We start from the raw sequence: 26,928 nt of genomic DNA, 5'->3' as shown, positions 1-26,928 counted from the left end.
CTTTGTCTCTCGCCACATCCCCCTGTGCCTCATACCTTTTCAGGAGTTTGTACCTGTGCCTGTAGAACCTGTAGGGTACCCACTTGGCCCCCTTGCTCTCTTCACTTCGCCTCTGGCCAAAGTGTTTACTCATGGCACTCTTAAAATACCGCTTCATTCTTTCAGATTCCATGGTTCTCTCTAAGTCAATCATACACTTTATTCTGGAATCTGAAGCCCCAAATGTCCTCACTGTTGGGTAGAAATCTCCACTCAAGTCCGGATAAACCACGACGGGCCAACATGGTTCCATGTGGAAAGGTTTAATGAGAGAAGAGTAGAAGGGGAGAGAAATAAAGGCTGGCCATGAGCACGTGGAGGGAAGGGGGGGAGGCAAATGGGGAGAGAAGGGACAAAGGGGAAGAAGGGAAGAGCAAAAGAAGAGAGTGAGGAGGGGGCAAGCAGCTCCTCTGCTGCCAGGTTACTGTGGGGCAGAGCATACCTGGCTGTTGTCAGGTAACTATGGGGTGGAGTTTAGGCAGAATACCAACACTCACTACCTAATTTAGCCACAGAAATGAACAAGAATGAGCTTTTTCAGGACTATACCACCTCCTTCCCTCCAGGAAGCATCTTTTCCAGCCCCCTGTACACCCATAAAGACTAGGGCCACATTATCCCCCGGGACTATGGTCGCTTCAGGAGCAGTGCCAGTTGGTTGTGTTTGGGATTTGGCATCGTGGCTTAAGCCTGTAGGGAGATAGAGGCAGACGAGTAGTGAGAAGTTCAATGTCAGCTTTGGCTACCTAGTGAGCTTCAGGCCAGGCTGGGCCACACAAGAACCTGTATCAAAGCAAAGCAAAGTCCAGTACAAAACTATATTCAGTGTATTGGTACCCAGGTGGACTTGTTCTCTTCCGTAGCCACACGTCCTTCATCTTCTTCCTCCGGAGTTGGGGATCAAACCCAGAGCCTCAAGCATATCAGGCAAGCACTCGGCCACCAATCTCCAGCTGAAATTACATTTTTCTCTCTGAGCTGATACTCTTAAAGTCAAGGACATGGTTTACATATCTCCTTAAGAAAAGGAAAGCTCACATACTTAGAAGTACTCCATGTTCAGAATTAGTCGTCTGTGCCTTACCTGATTCCTTCCTCATTTGTATGTCCCATCTTCCCTGACCTCACTGAGTGCCGTGAGATCAAACAAGATCTATATGCTTCCTTGCCCTCTTCAGCCCGTAATTCAGCAAATGCTCGACAAATTCTTTGCCAAAAGAATTTAAACAAGACAACTCAAAAATAAGAGGCTCAAAAAAAAGGGGGGGGCTCTAAAGTTAAAGTACAACAATCTTTGATAGGAACAGCAGCAGAGATGACAGAGGGAGCCTTAGAGAAAAGACAGTCTAATGCCTGTACACACACGCACACATGCATGCACATGCACACACGTGCTGCAGACATACACACAACATACATGCACACAAAACACACACACATGAGTACACACATACATACATGAGTACACACACACATGCCCATACATGCACATATGTGTGCAGACATGCACACAAAACACACACACACATGAATATACACAAACACACACACACATGGACACACACATGGGCACACATGGACACGGACACCATGGTATATACATGGGGACAGAGAAAAACTTTCAGGCGTTGTCTGTCTCTGGCTATCAGACCTAGGGATTGAACTCAGGTTGTCAGGCTTGGCTGCAAGCACCTTCACACACTAAGCCATCTCACACACCATTGGCCACTGGCCTGCTTCAATACTTATCTTCCCATGTGTCTATAGATAAAATATTTCAATAAAAGCTTAGACTCTTCGATCTCTTTCAATGTAATCACAGTAAAACTGGCTCAGTTAATTAGGAGTGGCAGTGCCCTGGCAGAATAGGCCATTAGGTATTTGTTGAACACATATAGGTATTTATTGACACAATTGACGTGATTGTGCTCATATGCATACACACTCAGATTTGTTGGTCACTTCTTACTTTATTTGGGTGTCCCCTCTTTTCAGTTTTATTCATGTTTGTGACAGTAGTGGGCTTGCCCTGTGGAATGACACCCATGTGTCCTTTGCTTTTTGTGCAGTAACTAATGGGGGCTAAGGTCATAGGTCATTGAGGGTCTTACTTGGGTTGCTAAGGAATATTCATAAAACTGTTGCACTTTATGTGATTAAACTTACTCAGCCTTGCTTACAGCCAGAAGAAAATAAGTGAGTGAGAATTCCTTTGATCTTTCTAGGCTCTCCTCTACACCTAATCTCCGAGGAATAAACAGCATGGTGGCAAAGCCCTTAAACAGCATGGAGTCAGAGCCCATATGCAGCATGGCCGCAGAGCCCTTATGCAGCGTGGTTGCAGAGCCCATAAACTGCATGATTCCAGAGCCCATAAGCTGCATGATTCCAGAGCCCATAAGCTGCATGGTTCCAGAGCCCATAAACTGCATGGTTCCAGAGCCCATAAGCTGCATGGTTCCAGAGCCCATAAGCTGCATGGTTGCAGAGCCCATAAACTGCATGTTTGCAGAGCCCATATGCAGCATGGTTGCAGATCCCTTAAACAGCATGGTCACAAAACCTATAAACAGCATGGTGGCAGAATGCATAAACGTGATTGCAGAGCCCATAAACAGCATGTGGGCAGAGTCCATATGCAACATGATTGAAGAACCCATATGCAGCATGGTCGCAGAATGCATGAACAACGTGATTGCAGAGCCCATAAACAGCGTGGTTACAGAGCCCATAAACAACGTGGTTGCAGAACCCATAAGCAACGTGGTTGCAGAACCCATAAGCAGCGTGGTTGCAGAACCCATAAGCAGCGTGGTTGCAGAGCCCATAAACAGCGTGGTTGCAGAGCCCATAAACAGCATGGTTGCAGAGCCCATAAACAGCATGGTTGCAGAGCCCATAAACAGCGTGGTTACAGAGCCCATAAACAGCATGGTTGCAGAGCCCATAAACAGCGTGGTTACAGAGCCCATAAACAACGTGGTTGCAGAGCCCATAAACAGCGTGGTTACAGAGCCCATAAACAGCGTGGTTGCAGAGCCCATAAACAACGTGGTTGCAGAGCCCATAAACAGCGTGGTTGCAGAGCCCATAAACAGCGTGGTTGCAGAGCCCATAAACAGCGTGGTTGCAGAGCCCATAAACTGCATGGTTGCAGAATGCATAAACTACATGGTTGCAGAGCCCATAAACTGCATGGTTGCAGAGCCCATAAACTGCATGGTTGCAGAACACATACTTAGCATGGTTGCAGAGCCCATAAACTGCATGGTTGCAGAATGCATAAATTGCATGGTTGCAGAGCCCATAAACTGCATGGTTGCAGAACACATACTTAGCATGGTTGCAGAGCCCATAAACTGCATGATTGCAGAATACATACTTAGCATGGTTGCAGAGCCCATAAACTGCATGGTTGCAGAGCCCATAAACTGCATGGTTGCGGAGCCCATAAACTGCATGGTTGCAGAGCACATAGATAGCATGGTTGCAGAGCCCATATACAGTATGATTGCAGAGCACATAAGCAACATGGTGGCAGGGCACATACACAACATGATTGCAGAGCCCATATGCAGCATGGTGGCAGAGCCCATATGCAACATGATTGCAGGACCCATAAACAACATGGTGGCAGAGCCCATATGCAACATGATTGCAGGACCCATAAACAACGTGGTGGCAGAGCCCATATGCAACATGATTGCAGGACCCATAAACAACGTGGTGGCAGAGCCCATATGCAACATGATTGCAGGACCCATAAACAACGTGGTGGCAGAGCCCATAAACAGCGTGGTTGCAGAGCCCATATGCAGCATGGTTGCAGAGCCCATAACCTGCATGGTTGCAGAATGCATAAATTGCATGGTTGCAGATCCCATAAACAGCATGGTTGCAGATCCCATAAACAGCATGTTTGAAGAATGCATAAACTGCATGGTTGCAGATCCCATAAACAGCATGTTTGAAGAATGCATAAACTGCATGGTTGCAGATCCCATAAACAGCATGTTTGCAGAATGCATAAACTGCATGGTTGCAGAGCCCATAAACTGCATGGTTGCAGAGCCCATAGACTGCATGGTTGCAGAACACATACTTAGTGTGGTTGCAGAGCACGTAATCAGCATGGTTTCAGGGCACATAGACAGCATGGTTGCAGACCCCATAAACAGTGTGATTACAGAGCACATAAGCAACATGGTGGCAAGGCGCACACGCAACAAGATTGCAGACCACATAAGCAACATGATTGCAGAGCTCATAAGCAACATGACTTTAGAGCTCATAAGCAGCATGATTGCAGAGCACATAAGCAGCATGATTGTAGAGTGCATAAACATGTTTACAGAGCACATAGGCAACGTATTTACAGAGCATATAAGCAACACATGTACAGAGAATGTAAGCAGCAGGTTTACAGAGCGCATAAGCAGCATGTTTACAGAAAGCATGAACATCATGGTTGCAGAGCACATAAGCAGCATCAGTGTTGCAAAGCCCAAGAAATGATACATTTTAGTATTTATGTCAGAAGCAAAACCAACAAGAATGAGTTTTGTTTAACAATGCCTTGCTCAACCAAGTCATCGGACTTAATTCTTGCTGTGCCTGGGTGATTGCATAGTAAGTTTATACTTCTCAGCAGAATAAAAGATCCGATAGGATCCCCGGCAGAACAATTCAGAGAAATGGGATCTGTTATCTAAGAAGTAAAGGCCACACTTCCCCCAAAGCCAGTCATTACGGATTGCCATTGTCTTTATGAGAATGTTTGCTAGCCTGGACAGGAATCTGCATTCTACTCTGCTCTCTGCTCTCTGCTCAACAGGGCTGGGTGAGTTACTCATGATTCAAATTGGCCAGTCCCACTACAGGAAAATACATTTACATAAAAGATTAGATCAGTTGCCAGACAACAAATTGAAGACTTACCTCTTGAAATCCCTCTTAGTGTGGTTCTGATTAAATTGATGTTGCCAAGGGAATGGACTTTTAAATGAAATTTTAATAGCACTCCAGCTAATTCCAAAGTGTGTCTCACTGCCCCCAGCTCTCAGTAGGATCAGATTTGGTTTCACTTCCTGGTTTGTTCACTCAGCCTGTTCCTGGGAAATATTTAAATAACATAGGAGAGAAAAAAATGTTGCTGCCAAGTGGAAGAACGAGTTTTAGTTTGATTTAGATTTAGTTCATGCTGTCATTCTTTTATTTAAAACAGTTTTCAAATTTTGCATATAAAGGGTGTATTATAGCATTCCCATACTTGGGTGCTATCAGTTTGTTCTTGCTCATCCCCTCTTCTGTGACACCCTGTCCTGATGTTTTTTTCCATCCCATTCAGTTTTAAAGAATTAATTATTTTATTTATTTACATTCCAAATATTGCCCTCCCTCCCGGTCCCTCCCTCTGAGTTTCCTACCCCATCCCTACTCTACCAGCAGCTGACTGAGACAGATGCAGATACTTACAGCCAACCAATGGACTGAGGTCGGGGACCCCCATGCAGTGATTTTTTAGACAATGAAACTTCCTAATGCCTAAACTGGTAAGTCAGTTCTCTCTCTCTCTCTCTCTCTCTCTCTCTCTCTCTCTCTCTCTCTCTCTCTCTCTCTGTCTCTGTCTCTGTCTCTCTGTCTCTCTCTCTCTCTCTCTCTCTCTCTGTGTGTGTGTGTGTGTGTGTGTGTGTGTGTGTGTGTGTGTGTTTTCTTCAGTTGTTCTCTACCTTATTTCTTGAGATTAGTTCTCTCACTGAACTTAGAGCACACTGATTGGCCAGACTCCAGCCAGAAAACTCCAAGGACCATCCTGTATTTGTCTTCCCAGAACTGGGATTGCAGCCCACTTTTCTGTTTCTGGCCAAACTCAGAATTTCATGCTTTCCTGGTGGGATCTTTACTGACAGATCTATGCTCCCATCACAGTTTAAACTGAAAAAGAAAGCAAAAAAGAAAGAAAGAAAAAAAAGAAAGGAAAGAAAGAAAGAGAGAGAGAGAAAGAAAAGAAAAGAAAGAAAAGAAGAAAAATAGAAAAGCTTACTTGGCAATGACAGTAATGAGGTTTCCTTTTGATAACACCATCCCTTCTAAAGAACGGTTTGCTTAGGCACCAGTTATGAAACACATGAAGGGTTGGTCCATAACTAGCATAGTAGTAATTTGGTTTTCCATGTATTTATTATAGGCTGAGTGACATAATGCCTAATTTTTCCAGCGATCAGCAGCCCAGTTTACTAAGGCAGCATCTTGCTTATCAGACACTTGACAAGGCCATGCAAGCACTGATGCCCTTCTCTGTGTGTTTTAAATGATTGTGCATGTTAAAGCCTGGCATGAAATTTGACCATTTGTTTAAAGTCATATTTGTGTGGTAAAATATTTAATTCTTCTGAAGTATTCAAGTATCTTCTAAAATACCACTTAGCAAATTCATTTCTTAAAAAAAGAAAAAAAAAGTTAGACTGTAAGGAGATCTTGCTTCCTCCAAATCTAATTGTCTAGTTACTTCATTTGCCAGGCTAATCTGGAAATTTGATTTTTTTTTCTACTTAATTGTGAAGTCCATTTATGATTTACTTCTGGAGGTTATCTAATATATATATATATATATATATATATATATATATGTATATGTATATATATATATATATGTATATATAAAATATAAAATTAGGCGTCCTATTCTCTGTGTTGGGCTTTTACCAATGAATGTTTTCAAATTAATATCCCTGAAATGTGTTCTCTGAGGTAGTTTTCCATTATTCCATTGCTCAATTCCTTTTAACTACATGTACTATCCAGTCTACATTCTTTTCTGCTTGTGAAAATCTTTGTTAATTCCCAAAGTGCTCCTCAGACAATAATTACTCAGATATCTGTTATGCTCGGGGCTTGGATTATATTCTCAAATTTTATTATCTTGATATTTGGGACTTTATTTAATATTTGATCCTAGTTTTCCTTCATCCTTCTCTTCCTCATGCTTGTCTGAAAAACTCCAGTAGGCCCTGTCTGTTATCCTGAGTTCACCTTGACTCTCTGCTCTGATTTTGTTTGTGTCCTTCATGGTGTGCCACCCCCCAACCCCCAGTCTTTCAGCAGACTGCCCTGATTCTCTGCTGCTTTTCTCTTCACCCCAAGCTATGCACCTTGCAGCTCCTATTACCCCTTACCCAATATTGTATCAATTCCTTCGTTTTCTTATATTGTGTCTTCTTTCACCAAAGCACAAACTCCTTCTGAGGACTGGGTTTAAGCTTAGGCTGTCCCATCCCCATCATCACCCCATCATCCACATCATTACACTCAGAGGCTCAGTCGTGATTTGTTCTCATGCAGTTGTCAGAGTTCATGCAAGATATGATATTCCTTCCCCTTCTCTTGGTGGCTGTTTGGGGGCCCCTTTTTTCTACCTGCCTGTCCTTAGCCAGCAGTGACTCCATGGTGGCATTTTCTGAATGGCTAAAGTTCCACAATAAAAACAGATTGTGTCAAATATAAATAGGAAAATATTGTTTACTAGGGGTGGGGAAAAAAAAGTCAATTTCTGAGGTCTTTCTACCTTTTGGATTTGGCTGCTAAAAAACAGCCTAAGAAAGGGCTATCTTTCTTAGCAGAGATTCATCTACTATACGGAAAGGAGAAACTTCAGTCACCAGCAGTAAACCATGGGAGCCTAGATGTTCTTCTCAGCCAGAAGAAAGCCATGCCCCCATTTAAAAGTCATGTATTAAACTTTCAAATAGGGAATGTGACTTCTGTCTCATGGAAAACCCTGAAAACTAAAATTCTGAAAGAGAACATGGTCTCTTCCCTAATGAAGCCATGGAGTCCTGAGCTCTGGAGCAGAAAGCAGACCTGTGCAGCAGGCTGTCTGTCACCATCTTGGCAGCTGGACCTCTGATTCCCTTAGTCTTCATGAGCAGCTTCCTGTGCTCCCACCTGGCCCAGAGTCTTTGAGTTGAGGCTGAGCCACTCCCCTCCTTTCTCTATTGACAGGAGGTCCAGTGGGTCTCTGTTCTCTGTGGGCTGGGACTGTCTTCGTGGGCGGGGACCTTCAAATGTCATGTGGAATGTGGGAAATTGAAGGTGAAATGGTGGAAAGATAAGCCTTGGGTTGTGTTCAAGTCAGGAAATCTAATTTTAACTCTTTTATCTACTCATTAATATGCAATGGCTACTTTTACATACCTGACCAGACCTCAGAGCTTATTGCTGGTGGGAGGAAAAATCCCTTAATGGAGTGACTAGTTATAGGATAATAGGGGCTATGAAAGGAAAGGGTGGAGAGCTACAAGAGACTATGGTGATTGATCAGGTGTCAGAGGAAGCAGCCCTATGGAAATTCATATGTAAGTCATTGACTTGGAGCACTGGGACTTAATTGACGGTCTTGCTTACTCCCTGAAGGTGAGTTTGACCTTCCAAGAGAACTTGTGGACACTTTTTCAAGGGAATAGCCATTTTGAATAAGAACTAACCCCCTATAGGAAGGAGGCTTTCTATGCAGCCTGTGCTGTGTATAGTACAGTAAACAATGTATATTTGGTCTTGGAACCAGTAGAATGCACATATACATATGCCTACCCACACACACACTCAAACAACACATATACACATACATATGCACACATGTATGCTCACAGACATACATGCACACACACATACATGCACACATATGTAGCTCAGTACTTTGCCTGCTCCAGGGTTGTATCCTCTTTAATGAACTGTTACTAATAACTGAATCGTCCTGAGTTTTGGGAGTCACATGACAGTTACCAAACTTGAGGAGGGCACCAGACAAGGCAGACATAGGGGTAGCAGGGACACCATCAGAAGCAGAGCCCTTGAGAAGTAAGATGCCTACTCTGGGAAGGCAATGTAGAACAGGGCTGGATCATAGCATAGTCCAAGTGCTCCAAGTCTCTTAACAGCAGGGCAAGCTGATAGAGAACCATTTTACTCTAAACACACACCAAATGTTTTTGCTGTGCCAACAGAGAAGTTGGTGGCAGTAGGGTTAGGCCACTAGATGCCCCACTCACCAGATTGGAAACGAGTCAAACTCAAGACAAAAGTGGAGATTGGCTCTGAAATATGCGTGACATAAAACTTGCTCTTTCAAAGCTGACCTGTTTCTTGTGGCTCTTGTCCAATGATTCACTTCCTACACTTCCCAGGAAAGAGAAGCTGATGAAATCAGTGTCTTGGCTCCCAGGAGTGTTGTGGAAAGTCTCTTCTGGCTTCAAAAGGTAGTAGACAAGCTGGACTACTAGCTAGGTATTATGGGTATTCATTCTCTTTGCCTGCTATCCACCCACTCTTCTGTCTCTTGACATTGATCCCCTGACATTACACGGTAGATTTGACAAAGAACTTTCTCCTCAGGTGCCTATATAACCACACTGAACTTTTTTCTCTTTTGCCTATAATCCTGGGCCTCTGGGCCTTTTTCATAGGACATCTGTGGCAACATTTGCTGTTCTGTTTCCTTGGAACCAAAGCTCTGTAAACAGTTCTGTGGCCTGAGTTGTGTAGTTTCCATCTACTGTGCAGGGCCATCTTCTCTTAGCCAGGCATCAACATAGCTGCTTTGCCTCACTGGCGATCTCTCTACACTTGCCGCCGGAGTGATTTCAGAGATGTTTGTTTAACCATTATTCTCAGCTCTGAGGCAAGTAAGACAGAATGTGAAAGCTGAAATGGAGGATCAGAGTGAGGCCTATGCAGATGGCAGTGGAGGCTGGCTTGGGATGTACCCCATGACACATGCTCCATACTGCAATCATGGGAAGCTAGCATCTAGTGAGGGAGGTAGACATGCAAAAGAGAGATCCAACTGAGCCAGGACACTTAGCCCTAAACTTAGAAGAAAAAAATCAAAATTTATAAATAAAAATTGAGCAGTCTGCTTTTGCCCTTAGAGGCTCTGGAAATATGTAGGAAATATGACCATCCTGTGTTACCCAGAAATGGCTGTATGACTGTGACCCGGTGAAAGAGATGCTTGTAGACTCTGCAGACAAGCAGGCTTCAAATATTCTGGTCCAAAGTGTATTACAGTATGTGTTCAGGCCACAATAAAGTGTGAGGCAGTCATATCCCAACTGGTGAGAAGCACTGAGTGGCCCAGAGGACCTATTCAAGCTCTTTTTGAATGACCCAAGATCATAGTGATCATAGAATACATAATCCAGTCTGCCTAGGAAGTAGATTCTACCAGCTGGTAAATGGAGAGCCTCACAGCTAGAAAGGTGTTATCTGACTGACTTGTCAAAATCTCTTGATGCTGGCTTTCAGTGTGGCACATTAGAAGCCTGGTATTGACATGGTCATGGCCATTCAGGATCCTAGTGCTTGGCTGGAGAGATGGATCAGTGGTTAAGACCACTGGCTGCTTTTCCAAAGGCCATGGGTTCAATTCCACGCTCCCACAATGGTGGCTTATAACTATATGTAACTCCAGTACTGCAGGATCTGATGCCCTCTTCTGACTTCCACAGACACTGGCCACCCATGTCTTACACAGACATACATGTAGGCAAAACACCCATACACACACACACACACAGAGAGAGAGAGAGAGAGAGAGAGAGAGAGAGAGAGAGAGAGAGAGAGAGAGAGAGAGGTGAGCATATGAGCAACAGAAAGAAATCTTAAGTATTTTCTGAATAAATTTGCAGAATCATGTTATCTTGCTTAACCATATTCAAAGTAAAGGTTACAAATAACCTGATGATTGAAAATTTCAGTGTTGCTTATAGTAACATATACACCATGGATGAAGCAAGTTTGGTATATTTAAAATATTTTCATGTTATGTTTTTTTCTGGGACATTGAGGCTGACTGCATTTGATTTCTGTGATCCTTTTGTGTTTATTGCAATGAAAATTGTTTTCTTACTCTACGTGACTATTTTTGGTAAAATATAAAAAATGTAACACTTATTTTAGCTATTTGTAAGTGTAAAATTCAGTGACTTTAAGCACATCATATTGAGTCATCTTGGTAAATTGTTTTTGTATGTGTGGGTTGCTTGTAGATTTATAGATGCGTGTTGGAGACCAGAGGCTGATGTCCACTGACTTCCTCCATTACTTTATCTTTTATCTTTGGAGATAGAGTTTTCCACTGAACCTGGAACTTTGCAGTTCAGCTAGCCTGCCTGGCTGAGTTCGAGGGAGCCTCCTCTGTATTGCATGGCACTGGGACTATGGATGTGTGCAGGGGATCTGGGCTCAGCCCCTTGTCCCTGCATCTTATCAATTTAGCCATCTCCTCAGACCCTGATGATAGATAGGGTTATGGTTTGGTATTTTGTTTTGTTTCGTTTTGTCTTCATTGATGATAGACCTTTAATGCATCCCTTTGCCTAGGTGACACTGCCATGTCTGGCTTGTCAGCAACAAGAATTTTGCCTGGTTTTTTTTAAATCTTTTTTTTTAATTTATTATGTATACATCATACAGCTTTCTGCCTGCATGTATTCCTGCAGGCCAGAAGAGAGCACCAGATCTGATTATAGATGGTTGTGAGCCACCATGTGGTTGCTGGGAATTGAACTCAGGACCTCTGGAAGAGCAGACAGTGCTCTTAACCTCTGAGCCATCTCTCCAGCCCAGAATTTTGCCTGTTAAGACAGACATTAAATGGCTTGTACCAGTTATTGCTTCAAATGTTACAGCACAGTTTGTTGTTTTTGTTTCTCCTTCATAACATCCTGGTCCATGTAATAAATATCTGAGAAAAGGTATCTTTATACTCCACATTTTGGGATAACTGTCATCAAATTGCAAGTCTGTCATTAAAGTTTCTTAACTTGGGTGGAAAACCAGACTCCCCAGTGTAAAGACTGATTGGTCAGAAGGTACATGAGGCCATCCTTTTAACAGATTGGTTTGTTATAAAGCTACCATTGTGTTAATAAGTTACTATGTTGGGTGTTACTTTGCATCCATCCCTGTGTTAAGCATCTGAGTGAAAGTTGCCTTACTGAGCTGTTAAAACATTTCCATTTGGTAAAAAGCCATCTCTATATACTATAAACAGTGATGATCTGTTTTGTAGATTAGACAGTTGACACAGCTTGTGATCCAGCCAATAGAAATGGATGTCAAACCACCACCTTAGCCATTCCACTTCCTTTCCTAAGTGTTCTTCAAGGTTTTAGATGAAGAAGCAGGCGTGTGATGCTCCTTTATCAGACCATAGAAAACTCATATTTAAATGCATGGTACTACATTACTTTAACTGCATCTTTTTTTGTCTTTTTTTAAAGATTTATTTATTATATAAGTACGCTGAGGCTATCTTCAGACACACCAGAAGAGGGCATCAGATCTCATTACAGATGGTTGTGAGCTACCATGTAGTTGCTGGGATTTGAACTCAGGACCTTTGGAAGAGCAGCCAGTGCTCTTAACCAATGAGCCATCTCTCCACCCCCTTTAACTGCATCTTAATAGATATACCAGGCACCAAAGCCCTGCACACATTATCATTTCAGTGACAGTTACATGTGGGTTATTCACCTTGTCATTAGAGAAGAGGTTTTCTTGGTATGAGGTTGTGTAGGCAGGATGCATTCTCGCTCTGACTATCTGTTATGTCAAACCTAATTACTTAATAGGTGGACAGAAAGGGCGAGGAAGCTCCTACTGTCCAGTTCTTATTAGATGAAATACTGAGCCATGGACCAGGAAAAACCATGTAGATCTCATTTGTTAAGTGGTTCCTGTTCTTTTGTAAAAGTTCTGTTGTAGAGTGCCCAGAGCGAGATGTCACATTCTATGTAGCACTCTCTGACAGCGCTTCTGTGGAGGCCACGAGGCAGATGTTCTCAGAGCTGGTGTGAATTCTGGATTGCTTTTGAACTTCACCAGCTTTCTGTGATGCAGTTTAATAGTGGTTAAGTGGCATAACTGCCCATTTGGAAAAGTTGGGTAGCCAGGTGCTCATTTTGATGCTAATTGCGGGCTCAGTGGGTAGGATGCTCCATCCTCAGCACCACACACAGGGCTTGTCAGATTCTATAATTCTAGCCCTCAGAGGTTGGGCAGGAAAATCAGGAGTTCAAGGTCAGCCTTGGCTATCTGTTAAGGTTGAGACCCTTTAAGACTATATGAGACCCTGCCTCAAAACAAAAAAGAATTGTGTAACTTTGTGTTTTGTGGTCACTTACCCACAAGTGAACACCGAGCCCCTTTGTATTACCACCGTAAGCCCATGAAGCTTTGTTTTACTACCTCAGGCTTATTGCAGTTTATGACAAATGATGTTTGTCATCCCTTCGAGCATGACATAGCAGACACAGCCTTCCTCTCAGTGATCATCACAAGTAATCTTTTCCAAGAGACTAAAACTATCCCAAGGACATGTGGCATTGTAAGCTGAATCTTAGTTCATAGGGTTGTAAAATTACAATATTTAGGAACAAAGAGTGTTTGCCGGCCCTTCCCTCCCAGAAAGCATGGTCTTGGAGGAAGAAGCCAGGCTAAGAATTGAGCCCAGCTTAGCATGACAGACAGCACTGTGGCCTGGGTGACAGTGTGCCTGCACTTCACCTCAACATTTTCCTCCTTACGTCATAAGGTCAGTTCGTGCAAAAGAATAATCATGAAATCCTAATCCATACGATGTTAAGGTCATTTAGGAACACTGTGGCATTTGTCCAGTGGCCCATCACTGATTTAAGATGATTTGCAGTCATCATAATGCAGCCAGTCATGCTGAGATTCATGAGTCACCCAGACTCGTGAGACATCATGTTTAGTAGGGAGCTTTGCAAGCATGCTTCCTGGAGGCAAGGTTTCGCCTCTGCCTCTGATGACTACACTTACTGTGGTGGGATGAAAACGCCTCGGTCCTGTCATGACCTACCCCTTTCTTTCTCTGCTTCATGCAGTGTATGCCCAGCCCCTGCTCATATATCTTTCTGAGAGCTGAGCCATCTCCATACTCTTGGTTCCTGACTGGGTAATAAAATCTAGTCACACGAGTTATGACTCTAAATGCCCATGTGCAGTAAGGCCAGCCTCAGCGCCACACAAGGTTACCTAAGCACTTGTCTCTCAGGCAGGTAACTTCAAGGCCACTTACAATGACTTCATTTTAAATTTTTATTTTATATGTCTGAGTTTTCTGCCTGCATGTTTGTCTGTATACTCCTTGTATGCAGAGGCCAGAAGAGGACAGCTGATCCCTTTGAAATGGAATTATAGCTATGAATTGTGATGTGTGTGCTGGGAATTGAACCCAGGTCCACTAGAGAAGCAGCTGGTGTTATTAGCCACTGAATAGTCTCTCCAGTCCACATTTTAAAAGGAGTAGCTAAGAGCTGAGTGGGAATAAAGTAGCAAAGAAGCCCCTTTAACCCTACCCCCATCAGCTCTCAGAGTCCCAACTGACTGGAAGGAAATCACAGCCATAGTCCAAATCTTCCTTGCAGGTTTTATCAGTACTCCTTCATCTAGTCATTGATATTACTCTGGGAGAGATCTCTGGGAGAGATCTCTGGGGTACAGGTAAACAAGAGATTTGGTTGCATCAGTTCATGAAGAACTTGAGGCATTAGCTTAACATGTACACCATCAAGCAGTGTAAGAGAAATATTTGCATGTCCCAGGAAGACACAGTAGAGCCAAGAAGTTATCCAATGAGGTCAGTGCAGCTTCCAGAGATGATGCCATGGGACCTCAAGGCAGGACAGGCGTTAGTTTGTAGACCAACAGTAGCCTCTCACTCAGAGGTCCACCTGCCCCTGCCTCCTCAGTGCTGAGATTAAAGAGTACGTCATCATCATCATGATGCCCATCTGGGATCTCTCTTTTTAAATCTTTGCTTTGGAGCCTTTCAAGTCAATGATGTGGGAGTCTGAATTTACATAATCAGAACCTAAAATATAAATTGCACAAGAGAGAGTGTGGTGGTATGATTCCTGCCGTCACTGGGATGCAATGTGCATAGTGATGTCATAGGATTGTGTTTTAGATCCACGGAGATGGTGAGCTTTGGGCTGGGGATGTACCTCAGTGGTAGAGCCCTTGCCTAGCATGGCCAAAGCCTTGAGTTTGGCCCCCCCCCATTACGAAAACAAAAGAGAGGTTCTTGACTCTTTTTTTTTTGTTTTTTTTTTTTTTTTTTGGTGCTCTGTTTTTCATCTTTTCTTTTGCATCTGTCACTACAAGACAAACTCAAATGCAAGAAAGCCAATGTGTTTCGATCCCAGAACTGTGTCTCTGCTCCTTGTTCTTCTACACAGGAGCGACCAGTCAGTGCCATCCCTACTGACCAGGAGCAAAAGCACAGACTCCTCCTCTTCTACAGTCAGAGCCTTGGGGCTTTTTGTTTCTCTATCAAAGAGCTCACCCTTAATCCTCAGTCACTTGGGAAAATAAGTATTTTCTCTACATCCCTTCTATGTCCCTTTTGGAAGGCAGAAGAGAACATTCAGTCTCAGCCCCGCTGGTTTCCACCTCTACCAGAGCCCATTCTTAGGCTGTCTCAGAGCTGAGTTTTTAAGTTAAAATAGATGAATGTGTCCCGCCTCTGCCTGGGAGTGGTAGAGATGAAGCTAGCTTGGGAACCCATTAGCATATCGAGTTGGATCACAGAGACACTGCCTCGCAGCTGGCCTGTCAGAATTACCACTTCGGTCTTTGTCCCACTTCGGTTTTTTTATCCTGCCCAAAGTGTATGATTTGTTCTATTCCGAGCAGCAAGGCCATTTAGGATTTTCACAATTCATTCTCCCAGCTCAGTACTTTTATGTTCTGCTGAGGAGGAGAAAAGAAGGTAACTTCAGCTACCATTCCCAAAACCAGCCTGAATGATTCGCTTGGCCTAGATTTAGAGACTGAGCCTCAGCGCTGTTGACAGCAATGGCTTCGCCGCGAGATGACAAGTAGTCTTCCTGAGAGCCTCCACTGAGTTCTACACCTGTTTCTTTCAACAGGATACACCTCTGGTTTGGGTGACAGGGAGGAATGAGGCCTGTTAAATTCACAGGATAGGTTTGTTCAAGCCAACGTCAACAGTAGGCACAGTCAAGCAACAGCAAGGTTTTTTTTTTTTTTTTCATGTGTGGAATGAGAGAAGGTTTTGTTTTATTAATGTGGTTTCTGTGTTAATTCCTAATCTGTTCAGAAATCAACTGATATACTGCTTACCAGAAAGATTACTGGTTTAATTGGTAGGGTGTATGTTGATTGACATTACATATAAGAGACTAAACATTTCATTTTGGCCCAGGACTCTACTCTAGAACTCTACACAGAAGAGTAGTGTGGACAAGGCTGAAGAAAAGGATGTAGCTCAATGGTAGAATGCTTGATTAGGATGCACAGATTCTAGGTTCAATTCTCAAAGGGGAAGAGAGAGGGGAGGGAGACGATATGAGACTAGTTTAGAAATGTTTGTAGCATTACTGCTAATAATCAGAGAATGGCTTTTAAGACTGTTTACAATGCTTTTATCAAAAATAATGACTAGAGACTTTATTGCATGAAAAATCCCATAAGATTCCAAAGGAGACCTTGAAATTATGCCAAGCAATTTTATAGTGGCATCTCTGTCCGTGGCAGGCCAGAAGCAACAAAATAACAAAACTCGATAGAAATACAAACTGAAATATTTACTTTTTCTCCATGTTTCTGTCCTTAAGAAATATCAATATCTTTATTTGTAGAAGATGGGGGAAAGTTAAAAAGACAGAGCGATAGTATGGGTATGTGCCTCAGATACAATGTTTCATTCTTTGTTAAAATGCCTTTTGTGACTTACTGCTGTGGTTAGACTGTGCTTTGATTGTCTCCCCAAGTGTCAGCTAGTCTTTTGCTGAGAGGTCAGAGGACTGTCTCTGACTCATGCTTTTTGAAAATTGTATTTTGCTTTTCACAAAAATTTTAGGTATGTTGTGAGTTTGAAAACCATGTAAGGGGGAAATGATCTTGTAGTCCTAGGATGCATAAAATATAACAATGTGCTTGTGATTTCTCTTCAGGCATTCCGCAGATCAAAACGAATCGCAGTTTCCGGTTGACCAGAATTCATAGGGTAAGCTGAACATTTTCAGTGGTGAACACATGGCAAAGATTATTACAATTTAGTTGGTAGCTTGGGGCAGAAAAGAATACAGAAAACGATTGCCATACTTACAGATGTTTTGAGTAAAATCGCTTTGATATTTTTAGATAGATTAAGCAGAAATTTAAATCTGTGTTATTTTAAAGTGTCATCTTCCCACCCTCTGTGGGTTCTGTAAGCAGAAATATGTGTGTTTAATTGATTCCTGTTTCATTTTGTTTAAACGCTAAAGACTGTTGGAATATAATAATCTGTGAGAGATTGCCTGCCTATTTGATCTGCATGTTATCCTTTTTGTTGTGCCATTGGTTGATTGGTTATGAGACAGAGTCTCCTGGGTGGCAGACTGATTTTAAACTCAACTATGTGGCTAAGGAAGGCCTTGAACATCTAACCTTCCTGATTCTACCTTTCAAGTGCCAAGATTCCAGATATCACCATGCCTTTTTGTGCTCTATGCCTTCTGAGTAAATTCCATACCAAGTGGGCTCCATTCTCAGCTCCCAAGGTTGACTCACATAACCCATCTGCCAGGTTTCTATATGATAACTGTACCTTTCTTGAATGAGCAAGTCAGAAGTGTTAGCTCTTTGGCACAGAATTTGACTTACTGTGCTGGGCGGGCACTAAAGTCACCTACTGACTCTGGAGTGGAATACTACCTGCCTTAAAAATGTTGCCCGTCTTCATGGTTTAGGAGACTTGGTGGTAAGGCAGTGAGCATTCTGTGACATTTCACACCAACCATTCACAAATCAGCATTCTTATCCAGACTGTAATTCAGTTCTCAGAATCCCAGCTTGAATTGTCTGTACGTGGATGTTTGAAGCAACCTTGTAAAGATGGCTGGCATATACTGCACTGTTTTCTGATGCTTGCTTATCACCGGCAAGTTACTGACTCCTTCGTTCCTTCCTTCCTTTCCTTTTTTAAAAAGTTATATATCCTTTTAATTTTTTAAATTTATGTTTATTTATTTTATATGTGAGTACACTGTCCCTGTTTTCAGACACACAAGAAGAGGGCATCAGATCCCATTACAGAGCCACCCTATGATTGCTGGGAATTGAACTCAGGACCTCTAGAAGAGCAGTCCATGATCTTAACCACCAAGCCATCTCTCCAGCCCTTTAAATTCTTTTATGTTTATTGGTGTTAGAACTCTTTCAAAGATAAAAATCCATTGACATGGACATGTGCTTCCACACTAATCTGTTGAGCTGAGCAAGTCTTTAAAAGCTAGCAGAGTTTGCACTCAGTTGCTCCTGACTCTGGTGGTCTCTCCGTTGTTTCTGAGTTGTCCCATATCCAAACTCTGTGCCTTGGCTGCAGGCCTGCTGTCGTTCTCCTTGCCCTGGGCTCCTGGCTTTAGTCAGAGTGCACCCTTTCTGATCCTCAAACCTCTGGAGCTTATGGCTCAGCTGACTGCTGACTCTATCTTAATCTCTCTTTTAATGACTATCCTCCAACCAGCCATCTTTCTTGAGGCTTATAGTCCTCACAGTGCCTTAGAGTTTTCACAGTGCCTTTGATCTTACCAGGGCTGTGTGCTTGGTGACTGTTTCTTCTCTTCCTACACTGAGGATTGAACCTGGGGCTTTGTACATGCTGGGCAAACATTCTTCCACTGGGATTCTTTCATAGCTCATTGTCTGTCTCGTCCGCCTCTATTCCCCTAAGACTTAGACGTGTTGGCACATGGCGGGCACTGTAAGCATTTGGAGTGTGAGTAGGCCCAGCTCTGAGCTTTCTTCGGTGCTGCTGTGCAGGAATGCCCTTCCACTCCCTTTATGCCTAAGAACATGAAGAGCTTATACAAGAGCCAATCACAGAGTTGACTAGGCCTATCCCATCTCAGAGATGGGAGAACACATCCCATCTATCACAGAGATCCTGGGAGAACAGAGATAGGACCGTTCTTACTCTGGCTCTGCTGTGCCTGCTCCCCGTCCTATGCAACATATGCAAATGGTAACATTAGAGAAAGGATTTAGATGAATGGTTACAAATTGGTCTACCCCCAATCATTAATTGGTCTATCCCAGATCACTAGTTGATCTATCCCAGATCACTAATTGGTCTATCCCAGATCACTAATTGGTCTATCCCAGTTCTAAAATCTCTCATTTTTATGCTTTAGAAAGAATTGTAAATGTTTCCTTAAGTAAATTTGCAGCTCTGTGTGTCTAAGGAAGACTATTAACAGTGTTTCCAAGCTTATCCCTGGGCTATAACCCAGATACTAGTGTCTGTGGAGAAACAACTGAACAGCTCTGAATGGTTTTCTTATTTATTCCATAAAGAGTAGGCTCTGGTTTCTACAGTCCCCGTGACTGCTCTGTAAAGAGTAGGCTTCGGTAGGAGAATGAGATTCCTACAGATGCTTGCAGTCCTCTGCATGGGAAACTGAGGGGGTGGGGGTGTGAGTTACAAGAGACTGTGGAGGGCCTGGGTGTGGCCCCTTTTATCACTGACTATTATTATTAAGAATATTATTAAGAATATTGTGGGGTGGGGTTGGGGATTTGGCTCAGTGGTAGAGCGCTTGCCTAGTAAGCGCAAGGCCCTGGGTTTGGTCCCAAGCTCTGAAAAAAAGAAAAGAAAAGAAAAAAGAAGAATATTGTGGGGTTTGGGGGAGTCGGTCAGGAAAGTATTTTTTTAAATACTGAGATGTGATGAAGGATTTGAGCTTGCCTTCTTACTTATGCTATCTCTGTAAGAATTATTCCCCGACCAGTAACTTATACTTCCAATAATACAGCTCCACTTCCTGTCATTTCAAATGTGTTTTAGAGTCCGTGTGGTTGCACACAGTTATCACCTCAACATTCATGAAATTGAGGCAGGGGGAGCACAAGACCTAGGTTAGCCTGGGCTACATAACAAACTCCCATCTAAAATCTCCAAGGCCAAAACCCAGTGTATTGTTTTAGATTCAGAGGGGATAGTAGAGTATCCTACTAAAAGCACTGATGGTTGACATTTCTAAAACAGAGCATTATCATCTAGATTTAATACAGGATGTACTCTGTAGCTTGTCGAAACAGATTAAAGCAACATCCTTTAACCTTCAGGGCAGCCTAGAACTGGCTGTGGTGGAGTGCTGTAATCTCAGCACAAAGTTAGGCAGATCGAAGCCAGCGTAGTCTCCACAGTGAGTTCCAGGCCAGCCAAAGCTACGTGATGAGATCCTGTCACAAAAATAACAAACCAAATATGCCCCCACGTTCATTGGGATTTTGATTTAATTTATTGGTTCCTTACCTTTCTCCTGGGGCTTCCACTGAGTAAAGTGATTTTTACCTAAAACATTACTTATGACGGCTTAACAAACTAGGGAGTTGCCAAATGAGTTTCCTGTCTCCCTTTGCTTTTTCTGTTGTTTGACTGATAACAGCTTCCTTCCCCAAAACTCATAGACTTTCCCGATCCGACCACCCCTCCACACCTGTACAACAGTTCTGTTCTGCGCTTGCCCACGTAAAATGATTCCTCTCAAAGAATCCTTGTCTCAGGCCCAGTTCCCTCCTTGGACAGTCACGGCGTACCACACTGGATTAAGGCCCAGTTACTGTTCGGGGGCTGACATCATCACCAAGGTGGAACCTTATGTGACATAGATAGAGCATCAGAATCTTACCCAAGCATTTCTTCTCAGACATTTCTTCTCAGTCGGTCAGCTTAAAGTCTTGGTCATTGGGAAGGTCTCAGTCAAACGCCCAGGTTGGCCCAAGTGCAGCCCAGTGACCGGGACACTTCATCCCTGCATCCCAAGAGACACTTTGTGGAACAGAACTGCTCACTGTTTGAAAGAATTGTGAGAGACGATGAAATGTTTATTTTAGATACCGAGATCTGGTGGTTTGTTTGTTTCGTTTTTGTATTTGACAGACCAGTGAACAATGGCAGAAACCGGTGTCTTGATGCGAGGCGCTTCCGTAGTGAAATAAGTGAAAGGGACACAGCACCACGCCAGCAGAGAAGACCTTTAAGCTCAGGGAAGATACAGTCTTCCTTGTAGTTGAGTACCAGTGAGGGCGCTGTTACTGGGGGATGTAGAACGCCTCCCTCTTTTATATGGATGGAAAGTCCAACAAACCATCACCGATGTGGAACACGAGAATCGGCTGATGGGCTGCAGGTGGGAGCTTGTAGGCAGGTTTTCAGCAGAGCACTGGAGGCTCCTTCTATAGCCACAGCAATCCAAGTGTTGGGAGATGGACGGATTAAGGAATGTTCAGGTTCTAATCAGGCTTTAGAAGAAATATTCCAGTTTAAAATTGTCTGGGATCCTAGAAGAAATGGTCTCAGGTCCAAACACCAGACGAAGGACCCCACTGTCGGTAGCACTCAGTTTCACAAGAAAAGTAAGCAAGCACGTGTGTAAGACCCTCCCTCAGTCACAGTAACCTCAAGCCTCAACTTGATGCCATGGTGGGTGAAACTTATGCAGGTGGGTTAGTGTCCTAGGTTTCATTGCTGTGAAGAGACATCATGACCACAGCAACTCTTATAAAGGACGACATTTGATTAGGGCCAGCTTACAGTTTCAGAGGCTCAGTCCATTGTCATCAGGGCGGGAAGCATGGCAGACACGGTGCTGGAGAAGGAACTGAGAGGTCTACATCTAGACCAGCAGGCATCGGAAGGAGACTGTGTCACACTGGGCATAGCTTGAGTATAGGAGACCTCAAAGCCCACCTCCAGGGAGAACCTATCAACGAGGCCACACCTTCTAATAGCGCCACTGCCTATGGCTAAGTATCCACACACATGAATCTATAGAGGCCATACCTGTTCAAACCACTACAGTTAGTATGCTTTCCATGTAAAAAAAGACATGTGAACCATTTATGTCCAGAAGATCGTTGGAGCATAGCTATGAATGTATAGCTACTGAGAGGTACAGCCAGCTTCCTTCCCCCTTCTGGGCTAGCCTTGGGATTACCTCAGTACGTGGTTTGTTTGAACAGCGAGCTGTACAGGTTCAAGTGTTAGAACCAGCTATCTTACAAGTGTCTGAGGACATTTTGGGCTGACCAAAACAGTAAAGGAAAAGGCCCATAAAATCTCAATAAATTGACCTTCCTAGGATTTGGGCCATAGAGATACAAAATAGAGAACAGTTAGCTAAAACACCTCTACCCGTGTGCTGCTGAGCCCTCTCTCTCTGTCTGAATCATGGTCAGGCTGCCTCCCAGGTACCATGACTGTGCACGTGACCCCACACACAAGCATCTGAATGTTTTCCCTGCATCTGGCTTCCACATATTAAGATATCTTAATGTGCTAAAACTAAGATCCTGTAGCGTCACAGGGTCAAAACGTGAACTTTCTGTGAACTCGTGTCTTTCTGAACTTCTGTCTGAGCTTACTAGGTCCTAATAAATTTTAACTCAGCTGATTCTGCTCATTATCTTTCTGTTACTATGACAAAACTATTAGAATGATCAATAACAAGATTGGGGCCATATTTCCGGGGGTTTCATTGCCAGCGTTGGCGGCCCCACCGCTGGGGGCCTGTGGTGACCCGATGTTCCTGGTCATGCACAGGAGACCGTTGCGGAGGAAGCTCTGGATTTCGAGAACCCAGACCTTTGAAGTCTCGTCAAGTTCTCAGCAGCTAAGGACTTTGACTGCTTGTTTATTTTCACTGGTTATTTTGGAAATGACTTCAAAGTAAAAGAAGGACTACTGGGAAATCAAGATGCCTAACTTGAGTGTTGTTATTCCAGTCTTCGAGACCCTGGGATGAGGCTGTCAGATGAATTCATACGCTTTGAAGAGCTTTGATGACTTTTTAATGAGATTTAAAAGCCGAAGGAATGGAACTGGGACGATAAAGTCCATTACTCTTCACATCATTTCTTTGAAGTGATTTAGCGCATTCGCGTGTTAGAAACCGAGACCTCATTTGGACCCAGTCCTCCTCATTGTTTACTAATATGTGGTCTGGAGAAGGTTTGGAGCACAAACCGTGTTCACCGGCATAATGGCTCCCGCTCCAAACACATCAATTAGAAAAACCAGCATTAGACACAGGAAGGTTTCAGCATTTTCCTGCATCTGTATACCCCGATGAAGGAATTAAAGATGAAGCCTTGGTTCAGTCGAAAACATTTAGTGGGAATCTTTAGCTAGGAACTCATATTACAAAGTATGTGACTTTGTAACTGGAAAAGTCACAGAAAACACTTGAACCCTTGTTTCTGGGACTACAATAGAACTCAGTTCTGATGCAGACGCCAGGCGAAGAGCTAAATAGCTTTCTCTCTAGCTCTTGAGAAAACCGAGACGTGGCATAGTTAATTGGATTTACTGAGGTCATGTGGTCTGGTGTAGACAAGGCCTCCAGTTCCAGTTGTAAACTGCTTCTCCCTGACAGTTTTTATTACGCTGAGTAAGGTAAATTCTTTGGGCCAGTCTTGCTTTTCACGTTTATAACATATGAAGAAGACCTGGTGTTTATCCTTCTGAAAAGGTTGGATATAAATAAAAGGTACTTTGAATGTAGATAATCAATTAGGATAGTAACTGTAAAATACTTTTATTTGATCTTACTAATAAGAACGTCATCAAAGGAATTTGGTGATTTGACGGGTTAGTTGATTTGAGGAAGGTCTTACAAGCCAGTGTCTGAACTTGGCATTGAGATTTGATATCACCTACACATGTGTTGAGCCACATTCATATATCATGCCTTCACATACCCTGGCATGTGTGAGAAGCAGTGTAGTTATGCCTGGTCATGTTTTAAAAGCTGAATGGAGAAAGTTTGCACTCCATGTCCTGATGGAATAAACAGTGCCAACCTTATGTACTTGGGGATCCTCCGAACAGTTAATTCATCGTAGTTTCCCCTTAAGATTTTTTTTTACATGAGTACCATGATGGAAAAACATTTAAGAGAATCTGCTGTGTTACAAATACCGTGGTGGGGTTGGGGATTTAGCTCAGTGGTAGAGCGCTTGCCTAGGAAGCGCAAGGCCCTGAGTTCGGTCCCCAGCTCCGAAAAAAAGAACCAAAAAAAAAAAAAGAAATACCATGGTGTCGAGCAGCATGTTGGCCATGATGCTGACCTAGTACAGTAGAATTTCCCAATAAATTCTTTTCCGCCATGCAGTGGAAGACTATGAAAATAATGTTTCATGTATCAAATAGTTTTTTTTTGTTTTGTTTTGGGTGTTTTGTTTTGTTTTGTTTTGTTTTGTTTGGTTTCGGTTATTAGTTTTGAGACAGGGTCTCTCTATATAGCCCTGGCTGTCATGGAACTTGCTATGTAGACCAGGCTGGGCTCGAACTCACAGAGAACCACCTGCCTCTGTCTCCATACCTAGATTCAGATATCCACTTTTATTTCCAGTACTGGGGATTGAACAAGGGCCTCACACATGCCACCCCTTCGTGCTCTACCCTTGAGCCCATACCCATTCCCCTAGTTCCTTATACTCCCTGCACTTACGAAGTCAACACACACAAGTGCTTTCTAGCCTACAGAACAGCCTGGCTGTCTATGGTGATTTCTGACTAACAGTGCTATATACATGGCTTTATAAGCCCGAAGGAAATTTCAAACATATCCAATAATACCAGCCCACACAGGGTGGGTGCTAAAGACGGCATGAATGTAGTTTGAGATTCACATCCTAAACCTTTACCAACCTCCTTTCTCAAGGAAACACTAAAACATAGCGTCTATGCTCAATTAGAACTGTTGAAAGTTATTGATGAAGCTCAGTGGTAGAGCATGTGGTTTAGCATGTCCGAAGGCCCTGTGCTCCATTCCCAGAACTGGAAAAACAATCTTAGCATTTCAAAATGTTCTTCCAGTTCAAGGTCATCAGCGTATGTGCAATTTAACTACCATATGTGATTAAGGTAGACACCAAGGATGGCTTTTACCAGCCACGAGGTAAAACAGTATTAACACAAAGGCTGACTGTGTCTAATGCTGTCAATTCAGGGAAGTACAGATGTATGTCCGAGCCCCATGTGAAAATCAATGTTATCACCCTGTGACTTTTCCCATAAGCTGTCGGCTAAATTTTCGTGTTGCTGTGAATTCTGATTTGAGCACACACGGTTTTAGGCTGGTACAGAAATTTCACGGTGCGATTCGCAGGCTGACAGATACATGGAAGACCTGTCGAGTATGAGGCAACATATGAGATTTACATATGAGATTAACATACGTAGAATAGTTGGGAAGGGTTATAGTGAGTTTTCAAATATAGCACACTGAAATTTGAGCAGAAATGTCTCCAAAATTGAAAGGAAGTCCAAGGAGAGGGTGTAGTTTGATGCACTGGGAAGGATCCCCTCTATAGAGCTCTATCAGGGCGTGGCCTAGGAGGCAACCCCTACGGGATGTATCTTTGTGTGACATTGGATGGAGAGGGTCTCTGAAAACAGTATCTCCAAGATATTTTTTGCTTTCTCACAGAATGAAGACAAAGTCAGAGATGGTGTGTTTGAGAAACTTCAAAAGGTGTAGACCTCCTGACTGAAGCATAATTGATGTGACTCATTTCTTTTCATAATAGTAAGTATAAATACGCACAGTGCTGAGTAGGTCAATGTTGGCTTGAAGTCTTTGTTCTGCAATCTACTGCTGTCACATCTTTTTATCATCACTTGAGCTGTTATTTCTCCATGTGTCCGTCTGAAATATTAAATGACTATAATGCTCAAGAACTATAGGAAACAAATAGGATCATAAACTCGGGCTGGGAAAAGTCCTTAGAGATCCACTCTTATTTTCCATGATAAGAAATCCCATTGAAGTGTTCCCGGTGGACAGTCATTTTATCCGACGAGACCCAGCTTGGGGAGCTGAAGTTAGATGATTCTATCCTTAAATGGTAGCATGTTTATAATCCTACCAGGAATCCAAGGTCAGCCTTGGTTACATTATCAAATTTAAGCCAGCCCGGGCTACATGAGATCCTTGCCCCTCAAACATGTATTTCTTTATAAACCTTCTACCTATCTAGTTCTGCCACTGAAACAAACCCACACATCCTTTCATCCTTGAGGTACATGATGCTACTTTTTATAAGGAGACATATAAATATCCATTCACCCAGATGAGGCATCTCCAGACCAGTCCTGCTTGGTAAACCAGTGGGTTTGCTGGGGCTGCTGATAGGAAGACAGGCCACAGATCACAGAAGCTGTGGCAGTAACAAACCACAAGCTCTCAATGCTGTCAAAGTCCTCTCTCCTCCAGCCCCCTAATTCTCCATTCTCCCTATTCCAACTCCCACCTCTTCCCATGCCTTGAGCTAGCACACCCAAAAACTGTGTAGCTCCAGGGAGGCACAAGATTGGGTAGAATCTCAGCTGAGGGTTCCAGCAACACTCCTTATGCTTTCTGGAGGGAATGTTAACAGCCCCATTACCATTTATCAAGGGCCTAGCCACCTCTATACCATGTCTTGTTTCATTACCTTGACTACTCAGCCGGCTATTCTGTTGGTCACCACAGTAGTGTCTGATCCATGGTGGCCAATGTTATATCAGGTTTCAGAGCGCACAGAAATGTTCCCTTCTGTCCCTGCTGTCACCCCCCCTCCTCATGGTCCTCCACAGGTGATGGTTTGAGGTAACCATTCCCGATCATTTTTTTGTCCCGTTTCATCTTGAACAGAGTGTTCGGCTCCAAGTAGGATCCAACTGAATAGGAATGAAACTGCTGGCCCCAAATTACCTGGGATCACAGTTAAAACATGGCCAGGGGTTGGGTCATTATTAGAGCATAATGGTTACCACATGATAGACTCAAAGTGTGCACACTAGGCTAA

The 26,928-nt window shown here is 43.2% G+C and overlaps 1 protein-coding gene across 6 annotated transcripts in view; it reads left to right on the top strand.

Annotated features, from left to right (window-relative positions):
- The window catches only part of Lrrc8b (leucine rich repeat containing 8 VRAC subunit B), a 66,376-nt gene that overhangs the window by 26,924 nt on the left and 12,524 nt on the right, over window positions 1–26,928 (top strand). For 2 of the 6 annotated variants that reach the window (NM_001107204.3, XM_063273044.1), the window contains exons 2-3: window positions 17,043–17,095; window positions 25,569–25,667. The gene's annotated coding sequence lies outside the window, so the exon portion shown is untranslated. Of the gene's footprint in view, window positions 1–2,858; window positions 4,880–5,457; window positions 5,592–17,042; window positions 17,096–25,568; window positions 25,668–26,928 lie in introns of those variants that run through there. The other 4 variants (XM_039091813.2, XM_039091812.2, XM_039091814.2 and 1 more) reach the window with 4 other exon arrangements.

Source organism: Rattus norvegicus, chromosome 14 (assembly GCF_036323735.1).
Source record: "Rattus norvegicus strain BN/NHsdMcwi chromosome 14, GRCr8, whole genome shotgun sequence".
Taxonomy (NCBI): Eukaryota; Metazoa; Chordata; class Mammalia; order Rodentia; family Muridae; genus Rattus; species Rattus norvegicus.
Note: the sequence above shows the minus strand (reverse complement) of the source record. Positions and strands in the feature narration are given on the sequence as shown.